The sequence below is a fragment of the Hippocampus guttulatus genome, chromosome 14 (genome assembly GCF_054856545.1).
Source record: "Hippocampus guttulatus isolate MCC_2025c chromosome 14, RoL_Hgut_1.0, whole genome shotgun sequence".
NCBI classification, from domain to species: domain Eukaryota; kingdom Metazoa; phylum Chordata; class Actinopteri; order Syngnathiformes; family Syngnathidae; genus Hippocampus; species Hippocampus guttulatus.
In genome coordinates this window covers 17,906,965-17,922,553 of record NC_141274.1, presented here as the reverse complement: position 1 = coordinate 17,922,553, position 15,589 = coordinate 17,906,965, and positions in this window count along the sequence as shown.

Below are 15,589 nucleotides of genomic sequence, written 5' to 3'. Positions count from 1 at the left end.
GTTTGTGTTATTATCATATGCAATTGAATAAGTAGACCCTTTCAGAATTCGAAATTTGGGACTCTCTCAATGCATAATGGGACTCATACTTTTCTGATCAGCGAGTACCTGGGACTCGTTGCCGGTAAACTGTAAAATTATCACTGAGAGAGCTTTTTCTGCACTCAATGATTGACTTCTCTGCAAAGTCATTTCTCAACTTGTCTTCCGTGCAGTGGCGGTTCTGGCGGGGGGGGGGGGGGGGGGTAGGGGCAACGGGGGCCAGTGCCCCTGTAGCACTGATCCTGCCCCCCCCCCGTGGCCCCCCCCTCCGAGCGTAGATGACGCAGTCGCGCCGAGTCGCCGACGCGAAAGGTGGAACCAAAGTGCGTGGCTTAACATTCTAGTCGGACCCTTTAGTGCGCTGCACCACTTAAAAATGAGCGGGAAAATGAGAAGCAGTCCGCAGAGAAGGAAATTGCCACGACACGAGTGCTATTTTCGACACACCATTTATATTTTCTATGTAAAATCACAAAACGAAACAAGCCCCCAACAGTAGCATTATTAATTCTAATTCCTCTTCACTTAAACATTTAATGTTAAAAATGAAAAGAAAAACGGACATTACATCACATTTCTATATGAAAAAGAAACAAATTGATCCAGACACAGAGAGAGAGTCAGATGATGATGGTGGTGAGAGTTCTGAAGTGGAGCAAGTTGAAAGCACCAGAGAGGGAGAGTCAGAGGACACGGGATTCATTTATTTTCAGAGCGAGGACACGGAGCAGGAAAGGGATACAAATGAAGATCCTGAGAATGAGAAGACGAGACTGCAATAGAAGTGGAGTGTGAGACACAGACAGAGGATATTTGCGCTTCAACAAGCACTGGACCATCAGGTACGTGATGCTGAAAAGAACATGATCCTGTTCTCTGTGTGCGTGTGTGTGTGTGCGTGCGTGTGTGTGTGTAACGTTTTAGTCTCCCTTTTTATTTAAATTTTTATTTAACAGGATCAATATATAAGACATTGCCTTTTAAAATTTGGATAATTATACGCATGTAAAACATCTAGCTTCAGTGTATTTGCAATTTTTGTCCCCGGTCAGACTTGAGAATGTATTAATTCATGTTTATTTAATACAATTAAAAAAATAATGAATACAATTAATAAATCGCATCAATCAATTCATTTTAGACAATTGTGTATGTCTGAGTGCCTCAGCAATGTAAGTGTAGCGGGTTAGTGAATATGCTGTGTCCATGCAGAACTTGTGTTTACATATTTTTGGTTTGTCTTTGTCCACAGACATCAGTTGATGTAAAGAGGACCCGCCAATGCAGCCAGACCTAAAACAGTTTCCCAGGACCTTGATGGGGACCAGGAGAAGGAGCTTCAAGGCAGGCTGGTACCATATCATCCCCTGGCTTGAATATTCTCAACAGATGGACACGGCGTATTGTTACGCTTGCAGACATTTTAGCCCTCCTAATACTGTTTTTTTTTCTCATCACTGTAATGTTCTGACGACAATGCTTTCAAAGTTTGTTGAAATAAAAAGTCAAATAAGATTTGGAATCTGTCTTTTTAGCCCTGGGTTGAATGTGCCCCTCCATCAAAACCCCTGGCCCCAGCCCGGCCCCCTCAGTGAAATTGATCCAGAACCGCCACTGCTTCCGTGCCATGTCATGCCTGTTGAGTGTTGATTTACTTCATATTAAGAAACTACTGCACTAAAACATTAATTCATAAATGTATATCATATGCTTTTATTTTTGTTTTTCTCAGTATAAATAACATGTACCCTGACTGTTCTAATCTTTGAAGAAAAACACTTCATTCAAGCGTTAGGGAGTGCAAGGGGTTATGATGGAGGGGTGTTGCAAATCATGAAGACCTGACAAGTGGTATGATAGCATTGTTTTGTCCTCAGCTAGGCCTCAGCTTCAAAATCAGTCCGTGGTCCTTGGCCTTGGCCTCGGAGGCAAGTCCTTGGTCCTTGGCCTTGGCCTCGGAAAATTTCTCAAGTCCTTGGCCTTGGCCTTGCCTCGGAAAATTTTCCAAGTCCTTGGCCTTGGCCTCGGAGTCAAGTCCTTGGCCTCGGGTTGCCGGTCTTTGGACACAACACTGACATGTACACACAATTGTATGTACACACATATACTGTATTTGATCACTTATTTTTTGACATTTTAGGGGAAGCTGAGCTTCCCTTGCAGTCTTAGAGCAATGGCCTCTGACACACACACACACACACACGACCATGCACTCACGCACATATGTATGCACGCCACAACAAGCAACAGCCTGAGCGCCCGAACATAAATGAAACAAAGACACAAACACACAAATCCTTTTTTTCCCCATTTCCTCCTCCCACCACTCGCGGTCGACTTGGGACTCGTCTGCTGGCTCTTGTTCGATTGCGATCGACGTATTATGCACTCCTGACTTAAAAACAGGGGTAATTCGCTGACTAGCTTAGCACTTAGCGCCCTTGTCTGCGCATGAGCGGTGATTCAGTCATCTTATTGGTTGCCCTCTATGTCAATCCAGTAACGGGATTGGTGATAGGCTGACGTAGTACGTTCTATGTATTAAGCACCATTGTTTTAATGGCAGCGCCATCGCCGCGGCGTTTTCGACAATTGTCGTGTGAAAGCCTGGGAGCCGCATTGAACCAGCCAAAGAGCCGCATGTGGCTCGCGAGCCGCGGGTTGGCCACCCCTGGGCTATAACATATGCCTCCCAATTTTCATAGATCTAGTAGAATTATACAACCAGAAATATATGCCAAGTGTGATGTTTGAGGTCTCTATGCAAAATAAAGGTACTAAAATAAATTCTTTGAATAAAAATGTGTGTTTCAAGTTAGTTCTTTTTCTTCAACAGAACCTCACGGGCATTGAAAAATACCTTGGATAGATTAATTTGTGTTTCTCCCACTATTCTAATGTGTTGTCCAGCATGCTGATTTTTGGCTCCAAGAGGTCGTGCTCGTCCTCGAAGGTAGCAGCTGCCATCATGTTTTTGTTTCTGCGTGCCTCCTTTACGCTGGCGTCAAAACAATACCAATATTTACTCCAAAAAAGGAAACTACAGGAGCCAAGGACATAGCATACATTTGCAGTGGTGCTGCTTCGAAAGAAGCCAACCAGTTTTCGTACTTTGGCCCGGATAGCACATAGTGTTGACTGCTGCTGATCAAGTGACTTATTAACAATCAACTTGAGAGGCTGAGCAATGTAAATATGATGATGAAGCTTCACCTTTCTGAAACAATCAATCATATATGGGGCACCATCAGTGGACCAACATGTCATCTTTCCTAGATATTAGATAAAATGATCAGTGGTGTGGTAACATGGTGACTGGAATTGGCCGTAAATTGCAGAGGAAACTCCACCCTGTGGTGTATGAGCCAAAACCAGTCGTAGCAACACCACTGACTCGGAGTAAATCTGCTTGTCGTGGGCCTGTCAGTAAATTTCGCCATTGCGTCATTCACCAGCAAGGGGTCCTCCGTCATGATCAGTCTGTCATTATTTCAGGCCGACTCAGTCCGTCAGTCATTAGTTCATGACTCCATCATTGTTATTTTACGATTACATCTTCGCTAAATTACAGTTTCTCTTTTCCTTCTATTTTATTCATTGTACTTGTTTGACCAGCTATTCCTTTTTTAACAGAATGTCACCATTCCAACTTCAAAATATTCCAAAAATTCACGTGTCCTTCCAAAAATTCAACCTTCTCCCAAGATGTCACGTTTTTCACCCAAGAAATCACCATAGATTCCCAATGGCCGATTCAATATTACACATTGACATTTTTCCACTTTGAAATTCCAAACATTCACTGCATTCAGTTTACCGTGGGAAGGATACTAAACATGTCCGAAATTGCCACTTTCCAAAAATGTTCACCATTAAAATACCCACCAAAAAAAAAGCAAATTACATTTTTTTTCTCCTTTATACTTTTCTTTGACCGATTCAAACTGTTCCAACTTTAAACTTTTCACCTTATTTCTACCAATGGTGAAAATTCACCAATAAAATACTCAAAAAAAATTACAAATTACAATTGCAAAATTTTCTAAAATATGATTGTATTTCTTCTCTAATTTCTAGATTTTTGACAGATTCAAACCATTCCAACTTTAAACTGCTCATCTTATTCTCACCGATGCCAAAATATCCACTTACCAAAAAGATTTTCCCCATTAAAATAACCACAAAATATGAAATACCGTATTTTCCACACCATAAGGCGCACCCAAAAGCCTTAAATTTTCCCAAGAATTGGCCATGCACTGAATCATGCTCTTTATGTGTGCGCGGAACTCCAAAATCTGAAATAATGTTGTTGAGTGACTTCCACAGGCGCTCTGCTTGCATTACTGTTAAACCTTCTCCCACTGACGTCATACATACACCACGTACGGTTACCTCCACCACGTTTCATACAGGTGAATCCATATTTAAATGAAGTGTCCCCTCCGTGAGCCATCACCTAACTGTGGTGGAGGGGTTTGTGTGTCCCAATGATCATTGGAACAAAGTTATCTGGGGCTTTATTCCCCTGGCACGGTCAACCCATGGCAAACAGGTCCTAGGTGCAGGACCAGACAAAGCACGGCTTAAAAGACCCCTTGTGATGAATTAAATACTTGGACCTTTGTTTCCCTTGCCCAGATGCGGGTCATTGGGGCCCCCCTCTGCAACCAGGCTTGGAGGTGGGGCTCTCTGGTGAACGCCTGGTAGCCGCGCCTGCACACATGGGGCTCAGCCCGAAGAGGCAACGTGGGTCCCCCTTCCCATGGGCTCACCACCTATTGGAGGGGCCAAAGGAGTCAGGTGCAAATTGAGCTGGGTGGCGGCCAAAGGTAGGGAGCTTGGCAGTCCGATCCTTGGCTACAGAAGCTAGATCTAGGGATGTGGAATGTCACCTCTCCAGGAGCCCGAGCTGGTATGCAAGGTTCCGACTGGATATAGTCAGACGTGCCTCCACACACAGCCTGGGCTCTGGTAACAATTCTCTTGGGAGGGGTTGGACTCTCTTGCACTCTGTAGTTGCTCATGGTTGTTAGAATCCATTGCTCATCCTAATTGTCGCCCCTCCCTTTTGTTTTGTTACCTTTTTCAGTGTGGGCTGGGAGCCTCCCAAATCAGTGCACCTGCCTCACCTTCACACCTGCGAGTCTTCATCTCATCAGCCACTTGCAGGATAAAATCCAACCTGAACAGCCACCGGTGGCCAGTTTGTCAGTGACCCTTCCTGCCGTACTCGCTTCTGCCAAGCCGTTATGCTCCAGAATTCCTGTACTCCTCAACTTGGTCATTCTGACTCTTTTTCCGTTCCTGCCACCTCAACCTGTCCTACTTCCTGGCAATAAAACTGATTTGAGTTCATTGTGTCTGCCTGTGGGTCTTGTGCTCATCTCTAGCAAAGCTTCACAATACGAACTGGCCAGGAATGGACCCAGCGGATCCAATGTACCAGGCCCTGTCGAGCCAAGGGAACCTGCTTGGCCAACACGGCCAACTCATCCGTGCTCTTGTGGAGAGCAACCAGTGTGCATCAGCCCATATCTCTGAGTTGTCTCGTCAGGTCTCCACGCTTGCTTCCTCAGTACAAGACTCCAGGCTCTCCTCGCTGGCTGGAGTGACACCTGCATCGACAACTTGCCGGGACATTCATATGAGTGACTCAGACCCTTTCTTTGGGGACTTGGAAAGATGTCGAGGCTTCCCTACTCCAGTGTGGACTCATTTTACAACAGCCCCCTCGATCCTACTTAACCGACTCCGCAAAGATCAACGATGTCCTTGGGAATTTTCGGGGCAGAGCGCGAGCATGGGTGGAAGCCATGAGCACGGACAATGAGCTTTTTAAGATGAACTATTCCGACTTTGTTGCCAGACTCAGGACTGCATTTGACCACCCCAACTCTGCTGTGGACGGTTCTAATCGACTCCTGAAGCTGGTAACCGCTCTGTGGCAGACATCTCTGTTGATTTTCAGACCCTGGCAGCAGAGGCTCGGTGGAATGACGCCGCACTACGGGCAGCTTTCACTGAAGGTCTCAGCAAGAAGTTAAAGGACGAGGTGGCGACAAAAAGGGCACATGAGGGAACAAAACCAAACGTAACCTAAACAATAACATGTGTGAGAGGCATTGAGCAGGTGTGGGCATTGCTCCCCAGTTCAGTGCCTGTACATTTGGGTTCACACCGGTGGATGAGAGGGTTGCCTCCCTCCGCCTTTCCTGACTATTGTTTGTTCCTATGCACCAAACAGCAGTTCAGTGTACCCACCCTTTTTGGAGTCCTTTGAAGGTGTGCTGGAGAGCTCTCCCGCTGAGGACTCCATCGTTCTGCTGAGGGGACTTCAATGCTCACGTGGAAAATGACAGTGAGACCTCGAAGGGCGTGATTGGGAGGAACGGTCCCCCGATCAGAACTTGAGTGGTGTTTTTTTGTTGGACTTCTGTGCTCGTCAAAGATTGTCCATAACGAACACCATGTTCAAACATAAGGGTGTCCATATGTGTATTTGGCACCAGGACACCCTTGGCCGCAGTTCGATGATTGACTTTGTGGTCGTATCATCGGATTTGCGGCCTTATGTTTTGGACACGCGGGTGAACAGAGGGACAGAGCTGTCAACTGATCACAACGTGGTAGTGAGTTGGCTCCGATGGTGGGGCAAGATGCCGGCCCGACCTGGCAGACTCAAACGTAGTGTGAGGGTTTGTTGGGAATGTCTGGCGGAATTCCCTGTCAGAAGGCGGAACTCCCATCTCAGGCAGAGCTTTTCTCACGTCCTGGGGGAGGCGGGCGACATTGAGCCAGAGTGGACCATGTTCTACGCCTCTATTGTGGAGATGGTGCACTGCTGAAACTCAACTCGGGGCATTGTTAGTCGATGACAGACTACTTCCAAGACCTCCTCTACTCCACCAACAAGCCTTTCTTAGACGAAGCGGAGTTTGAGGTCTCTGAGGTGGGCTCTCTTATCTGAGGTTGAAATCACCGATGTGGTTAAAAAGCTCCTCAGTGATAAACCTCAGGGGTGGATGGTATCCACCCACAGTTCCTCAAGGCTCCGGATGTTGTTGGACTGTCCGGGTTTAAACACCTCTGCAACATTGTGCGGTCATCGGGGAGAGTGACTCTGGATTGGCAGACAAGGGTCATGGTCCCTCTTTTTAAGAAGGGGGACCAGAGGGTGTGTCCGATCCGATCCTGGGCAGTCGGCCCCCGTCAGGGACTTGCCCCCCCCTCCCGGGTCCCACACCCGGCACGAGTCCCGCTGGTGCCTCGCGAGGTTCCCCGCCAACAATTCCTTCCCACACCTCCCGCAAGCCACCCTTCTCCCTCCACGACCCCCCTCCTCCCCAATTACTCTTCGTCCTCCCCCGACACCCCTCCACGCGTCACGCCCGCTTCGTCCCTTCTCCCCTCTCCTCCTCATTCTCTCTTTCCACTCTTTCACACCCTCTCACGTGTCTGGCATAGTTTGCTTTTGCCACCCACCTTTCACACCCTCCACACTGTCTCCTTCCTCCCTTCTCCTCATACGCTCCTCCCGCGCAACTCCTTTCGTGACTTATTTTATTCCCTTTCGACACAAACGTCCTCCCACTTTTCCCACACTCAAACTTCACCTGTTCATCATTCCTGCGGTGCATCCGCTTTTCGTGCATGGTTAGACCAGCTCTACTCCTGCACACTTTTACGCACCCCTCGTACCTACATACCAACCCATCATTCACCCTCCTAGCATTCCTCTCCAGTTTTTCCTCGTTCCTTCCCACCTCATATCTGTGACCTTTCTGATTTTCCCATTTATACAGGTGATCCATACGCTCACTCACGCTCCGCTTCCATCCTTCTCTGTCGCTCGTTAATCTCTCCACCTCCGTCCAGTCCATTCCTGCGTTCCTCATTACTCTCTTCCAGTACAACACCATCTTCCTTTTGCGTCCCATCATCTTCCCTCTTCCTTCCAGTTCCTCCCACCACCCTAATACCATCGCTTTTGTTAGTCTTTCATTTCCCATACGCATCACATGTCCAATTCTTTGCAACACTCGCCTCTCGATTTTCCACTCAATAGATTTTACTCCAAGCATTTTCCTCACATCATACATATTCACTCCCTTTTCTTGCATTTGTCTCAGCGGTTCTCCATTCCTATCACTCTACACATACCTATAGCATCTATCCATCCACTTTTGTAGTTTTCCCACATCCTTCTTAAACCACGTTCATACCTGACCTTCATACAGCAGACTGCTCTCCACACACGCCTCTCCTACTCTCCCTTGCCACCTCTTTGAAAGTCGTGCCCCTTTCACACTCGCCCATAGCTTTCCTGCCCTTTTGATCCTGTTTTTCACATCTGCCTGCATACCAATCCAACTTCCTAACACTCTGATCTCCTCCCCCTCTTGTGTTCCAAACTCCAACACCTTCTCCATCTCCTCATTGTTCCTCTCTTCCCACTGATTCATCACACTTTTCACTCTCCTTACATCTCGTTTATCTCTCCTTTCATTTCCACTATTGTAGTGTCGTCCGAAAAACAAAGCACTCGACACTCTCACTTCTTTCGTTTCCGAGCTCCTTTTCTCCCAGCCATGTTCACCTGCGAACGACCCGCCTGGTATCCACCTCCACACCAACATTTTCTCTTCTCTGTTATCTCGGCTCCTCGCCGCCAGTGCCTGCCTCATCACCGCCTGATGGAAGATGTTAAAGAGGATCGGTGATGTAGAGCATCCTTCTCGCAACCCTCTTGCTGGCATCCACCCTTCACAGGTCCATAATAGTCTCTAGACATCTGCCTTTCAGCCCATACCGTTCAAGCAACATCCACAACGCTGGTTTACTCACTCTCGGATATGCCTTTCGCAAATCTAGCGGTCTTGCACATGGCCAGTCATCATCATTCATTTCCTTCACCCCTTCCTGATTAACTTTCCTCTTACAATCTTCTACATCCTTCTGTATTCGTACCATAATTTGCGTCACATCAGCTGTGGACCTCCCTTCCTAAAGCCCGCTTGATTCTCGTCAAGGAGCCTTAGGTGTTCGGCCCACCAACTCAATTGCTTTGCTAACACTCTTCCTAACACTCTGCTGCACATACTCAGCAGGCACACTCCTCTGTAGTTATTTCTATCGTTCCTATCCCCCTTCTTGTGTAACAGTACCATCAGTCCCACTTTTACGCTTCCATCCCACTGGTCCGCTCTATGCTCAAACATCTTCCTCACTATCTTAATCACTCTTTCTATCACTTCCTCACACGCACTCTGTATATATCCGATTCTCACCCCATCTTCTCCCGGTGCCGACTCTCGTATCTCACTCATAGCCTCCATTATTTCCTCCCTCTCAGGCACCTCATTCATAATCTTATTTGCTTCGCTCGCTCTTCTGTCTTCCCTTAGATCTACAGCTCCTTGAACCGCCTCCTCGATCACTCTCGGTTCTTCCTCGTACCTCTCCCTGGACACGCTTTAAAAATGCACCTTAAACTCATTTGCTGTCATTATCGTGCTCCGAGCAGCCGGTTTATCTCTCTTTCCTAACTTTCTCAAACATTTGTACATTTTGCCGAGTCTCCCTCTAGAACACGCTTCCTGACATTCCTCAATAACCCCTTCCCACCAGTCTCTTTCCAACCTTCTCAGCAACTTCTTCAATTCCTTCCGCGTTTCCTTCACTTCCGCTTTTAGTTTGGTGAGCTCTTCTTCCATCTCCCCCACTCCTCTCCCTCCTCCCCTCACTCTCAACCTTCTCCTTGCATTCAATGTCTCCATTCTCTTGTTCTTTCTGTCTACCCTCTCCCATATCCTCTTCTCATCTCTTCTATCTCTTCCAACCACTTCTGTTGTCCTTCCTCTATCCACGTCCTCAACACCGCTCCCCTCAACATCACTCCGGCTTTCCTCCCATGAACAAGCGCTACTTGTTCCTCCTCCTCACACAACCAAACCGCTCCGTCTTCTTCTGCTTTTAGTTTCATCATCAACACCACTTTCCATTTTTCTTTGTTTACTCTTTCTGCCACTCTCCTCAACCTCTTTCTATATGTTTCTCTCACACTCAATCTCCTCACATTCCATGTGACTATCACTCGTTCTCCATTCTTACCCCGAGCTTCAGTTCTGTTTCCCATTTCCCTTCCCGCCCTTCCTTACCTCCTGTCTCCCCTTCTTTCATTCATCTTTTCTTTTGTCGTTTCTGCTCCTTACTCCCCTCCTACTGCTGGGGCCTGGATGGGGGTGAATCCCCACCAGGCTGTCTTTCACCCATCCACCCACATGTCTTTTGTCCATCCCGACTTGCTTGCGCTTCCTTCACACCATCCCCACCCCACCCCCTGGGGAACCTTCTTGGTCCCACCTCGTCGTGCCACGTGCGGGTCCTGAAAGGGCCCTCGCCTGACTTTTGTTTAAGGAGGGTTGTGAGGCGGCTAATCCCACTTCCCTCCGTTCCGGCGGGGCGAGCGTTGGGTGTCTCTCCTTCCGGTGAGGTCCCTCCTCCTTCCCCGTCGGCTGGTGGGCACTCAGCCGCTGCAGCGGTTCGAGAGCCCCGGCGTCCCCCCTCGCGCCACTTGGAGGCATCCCACCATGCGAGGACAGAGGGTGTGTTCTAACTACAAAGGGATCCTCCTCCTTATCCTCCATGGTAAGGTCTATTCAGGGGTGCAGGAGAGGAGGGTCCGTCGGCAAGTCAGGTCTCAGATTCAAGAAGAGCAGTGTTGTTTTCCTTCCAGCTGAGGAACAGTGGACCAGCTCTCAACCCTTACCAAGGTCCTCAAGGATAAATGGGAGCTCGTCCAACTAGTCTACTTTTGCTTTGTAGACTTGGAGAAGGCATTTGAATCTCTCTTTTGGGGAGTTCTGTGGAGGGAGGATGGAGTACCGAACCTCCTGATATGGGCTTTACCCTTTACCACCGATGTTAGAGTTCTGTTCACCTTGCCAGTCATAAGTGAGAATCGTTTTTAGTGATGGTTGGACTCCACCAAGGCTGCCCTTTGTCACCAATTCTGTTCATAACCTGTATGGCATTGAGGGGCCCCGCTTTGGCAGCCTCAGTGTGGCATCTCTGCTTTTTGCAGATGATGTGGTGCTGTTGGCCTTTTTAGCCAGGATCTCCAACTCTCACTGGAGCAGTTCGCAGCCAAGTGCGGAGTGGCTCGGATGAAAATCAGCAGCTTCAAATCTGAAACAATGGTCCTCAGTCAGAAAAGGGTGGAGGGCCCTTTCCAGGTTGGGATGAGATCTTGCCCCAAAGCAAGAGTGAGGGCAGCACGGAGAGGCAGATTGACAGGCAGATCGGTGCAGCTTCTGCCGTGATGCAGACGTTGTATTGGTCTGTTGTGGTGGAGAAGGAGCTGAGCCAAAAAGCAAAGCTCTCAATTTACCACTCAATCTACGATCCTGTGAACATCTGGCCTGCAGATGCTCTCTCTGAATTGCAAAACTGTTTGGCTGAGACAAGTTGGGATTTATTTGAACACTCTGACCTTGAAGAACTCACACAGATGGTGCTATTCTACATCTCAAGTTGCAAAGAAAATGTTAGGGTCAAGAAAAACATTCGGGTTTATCCTGATCAGAAACCCTGGATGACCGGACATACCTGTAACCTTCTCAGAGCTCGCGATATATCTTTCAAATCAGGTGACAGGGCCCTATATGCAGTAGCAAGAGCTAACCTGAAAAGGAGCATTAAAAAGGCCAAACGAACCTACAAAAAGAAAATTGATACACATTTCACAAACAGTAAGACAAGGAGGATGTGGCAGGGCGTGGATCAAATCACCTATTTTAAGAACAGCTCACCCATCATTCCCGACACCAAGGCAGCACGAGCAGAGGAGCTCAACTGCTTTTGTGCACGCTTTGAGGAAAAGACCAGAACATCACCATATTCATTTCTTCCTGACAATGACACAAAAGGTACTGTCTGTACGGGAGTATGAGGTGAGACAAGTATTCAGATCCGTGAATCCAAGGAAGGCATCTGGTCCGGATGAAGTTCTTGGGAAGGTACTCAAAGCCTGTGCTTTTGAGCTTGCCCCGGTGTTCACAAAAATTTTAAATTGGTCTTTGTCACAAGCCACTGTCCCACCCTGCCTCAAATATTGTCCTATTTGTCTCCCTCCCTATCCTCAAAAGTCATGCTGTGAACTGTTTAAATGACTACAGACCTATTCCTCTCACCCCTACTGTCACAAAATGCCTGGAGAGATTCGTACAAAGGCACATAAAAACTAGAATACTGTATCCAGGATCTGTGACTCTTTTCAGTTGGCCTACAGGGAAAAGAGGTCAACGGAGGATGCCATCACCATCGCTCTCCACTCAATCTTGGAACATCTAGAACACAAGAACTCATACGCCTGGTTGCTCTTCGTTGATTGCAGCTCTGCATTTAATACCATATTCAAGCTTAGTTTGTAGCAGACGTGTGCACATTGCAGCATGACGTCTTTGATCCACCGGTGAAAAGGATACTTTGATTCGCTCCTCTTTCGTCTATAACTGCTTCAGACAACAAAGTGTATGCAGGAAAGTGGTTAAGAGTGCACGGTTGTCTGTGTCTCGTGTTGTTTTGTATTATTTAGTCATTCTTTTGTTAACTTTTCTTTTGATAGTGGCGCGGACACCCGCAGCGGCTCCTCGTTTTATGTTAAGAGGGAAGAAATGTCATCTGTGCTGTATGTTGCACATACAGTACATTTGACAATAAAGTTTATCCAATCCAATACCATACATTTTGATTAGGAAACTGCTCATCCATGGTCTTCATACACAGCTCTGCTCCTGGGTTACGGACTTTCTTTCCAAACTGTCAGACTCGCCCCCCCCCCACCTCTCCACCTCCATCACTCTCAGTACTGGCTCCCCTCAGGGCTGTGTGCAGAGCCCTCTTTTGTACTGTCCGTACACCTCTGACTGTACATCCATCCACCCCTCCAATCTCATCATTAAGTTTGCAGACGACACGACTGTGGTGGGACTCATCTCAGGGGAGAATGAGTCCGCCTACCGTGCTGAGGTCCAAAATCAGTCTCTTTGGTGCTCTGCAAGCAACCTGATTTTAACTACAAATAAAACCAAAGAACTCATATTGGACTTCAGGAAACACAAAGCTGACCCATCCCCCAATTTCATCAATAATGACTGTGTGGAAGTAGTCCAAAGTTTTAAATTTCTTGGAGTACACATTCCAGACACCCTCTCCTGGAAAGGAAATACCACAGTCATTGTTAAGAAGGCCGAACAACAAATTCACTTCCTCAGGATTTTAAAAAGAATCAACTTCTGTAAGAAACTGCTGGTAGCCTTTTCCCACTCTACTTTTGGGAAAAAAAACAAAATAAAAAAACACGACAGAGTTGTAAAAATTGCAGAAAAAGTCATTGGCCTCTCTCTTGCACCATTACAGAACATTGCCAACACCCGTGATTCCGTGATTTTTGTTGTTTTTGTCTTTTGTTTTGTCAAATGGTGATGTTGTTACATCGTGTGTTCCTGATGTGGATTGTTTTCAGCATTTTTGGCCATGACATTCGTCAAAGAAGAACAATCTGTGCTTGGTGGTTGGGCCTTCTCGGCAGCATGTGTGTACCAGCACTGATTTTGATTGGGAGGAATGTCAGCGCCATTTGACTGTCGTTGCTGGACAGCCCCGGGGCGCATGTGTTTTGCGCCTGTAATGGGCAGCATTTTCACAGCCCTGCTTTGTTCAGCGGAAAGGTCGATGCTGTTAGACAGTCTGCGGCTGGATGGATGCGTGGCTTGAGGAGCCGACGATGAGAAGAAAGGAGCGTCAGCGCAGAGCGCCGATGTGTATATGGAACTGGGAGTCGCGGTTTGGAATTGAAGCGGATTTACATGGGACAGGAGATGAGAGCCAATCTCTTTTTCGTTAATCAGGGATGAGAGTGGCTAGTGATGAAAAAATCTGAAAATCAGCCGTGGGTCTTGGGGCCACAGGCCCAGATGGGGGCCCCGGGGGCAAAGCCCCTGGAAGCTAATGGGTTTTAGAGATTTTAAAGCCATAAAACTATAAATCTTATCAACATAATTTTACCATTTTTGTTGAAATACCATTCCCTATTTGCTTACAAAATTGGCACTTTATACTAAACATGCTAAATATGAAGTGTATTCAATGTAGGTTGGGTTCAACTCAATTCCTTCACTTCACAGTCCCTCCCCGTCTCTTCCGGTCTGCCCCAGGGCTCTGTCCTGGGACCCCTCCTCTTCATTATCTACCTTCTCCCCCTTGGCAATATTTTCCGTAAATTCGGTGTACATTTTCACTACTTCGCGGATGACACCCTGCTCGACCTCCCCAGCAAACCCAACGCCTCCCTCCCACCCTCCTCCCTCTCACACTGCCTTTCAGAAATTAAATCTTGGTTCACACATAACTTCCTCCAACTTAATAGTGACAAAACATAACTCCTCCGCGTCGGTACCAAATCCACCCGACACAAAACCAACAGTTTCTCTCTCACTATTGATAACTCCACTGTGTCCCCCTCCCTTCAGGTCAAGAGCCTTGGTGTCATCCTCGATAGCTCACGATCGTTCCACTCTCATATTAATAATATAACCCGGTCCGCATATTTCCACTTACGCAATATCAACCGTCTCCGTCCCTCTCTCACCCTTCACTCCACTGCTATCCTTGTCCACAGTCTCGTCTCTCCCGTATTGACAATTGAAATTCACTTCTCTTCGGTGTCCACAACAAATTCCTCCATAAACTTCAACTGGTCCAGAATTCTTCAGCCCGTATCATCACTGGAACCCCCTCCTTCCATCATATCATTCCCATCCTCCAACAGCTTCACTGGCTCCCTGTCAAACTGAGGATCAACTTCAAAATACTCCTCTTCACATTCAAAGCCATCCATTGCCAAAATTGCATATTTAGTTTAACTCATCGCTTTTTATTATTTATAATTTTATCTGTGGTTTTATTGCTCTTTTTTGACTGTAAAGTGTCCTTGTGTATTTTGAAAGGCGCTTATAAATAAAATTTATTATTATTATTATTTTCTTGTGCACTGAGAGTGTGCGACCAGTGTGCAGTTGCACAGTTTAGAGGGAACATTGACTGGGAGACACATAGAAATGCATATTCACATTTATGCAAACTAGCATTTGCATTTGTCTGCATCCCAGCTTCATCGGTGCCCTGTGAAAGATTATTTTCTAAAGCTGGTAAAACACTTTCCAAAAAAAAAGCACCCATTTAACACTGTGGGGAAGCTATTTTTCTGAGTAAAAATGAAAAACAAATTGTCTTTATTGCACTTGTTGCATTTTATTTATATAGTAACACAAGCACATTCATATAATTTTCTTAAACAGCCATAGAATTCTCAACACTGTTGACCACTTGGGCTTCTAGACCACTTGATGCTGCAGAGAGCAAATGAAGTACCGTGAAGCTTTGAACCATGTGCAAACCAATTGGTTGCAAAGCTTCATTGTTTCATGAGGACCTCATCATCTACCTGAATCTCCCCCGGGATGTCTAACATAATTTGCTCATA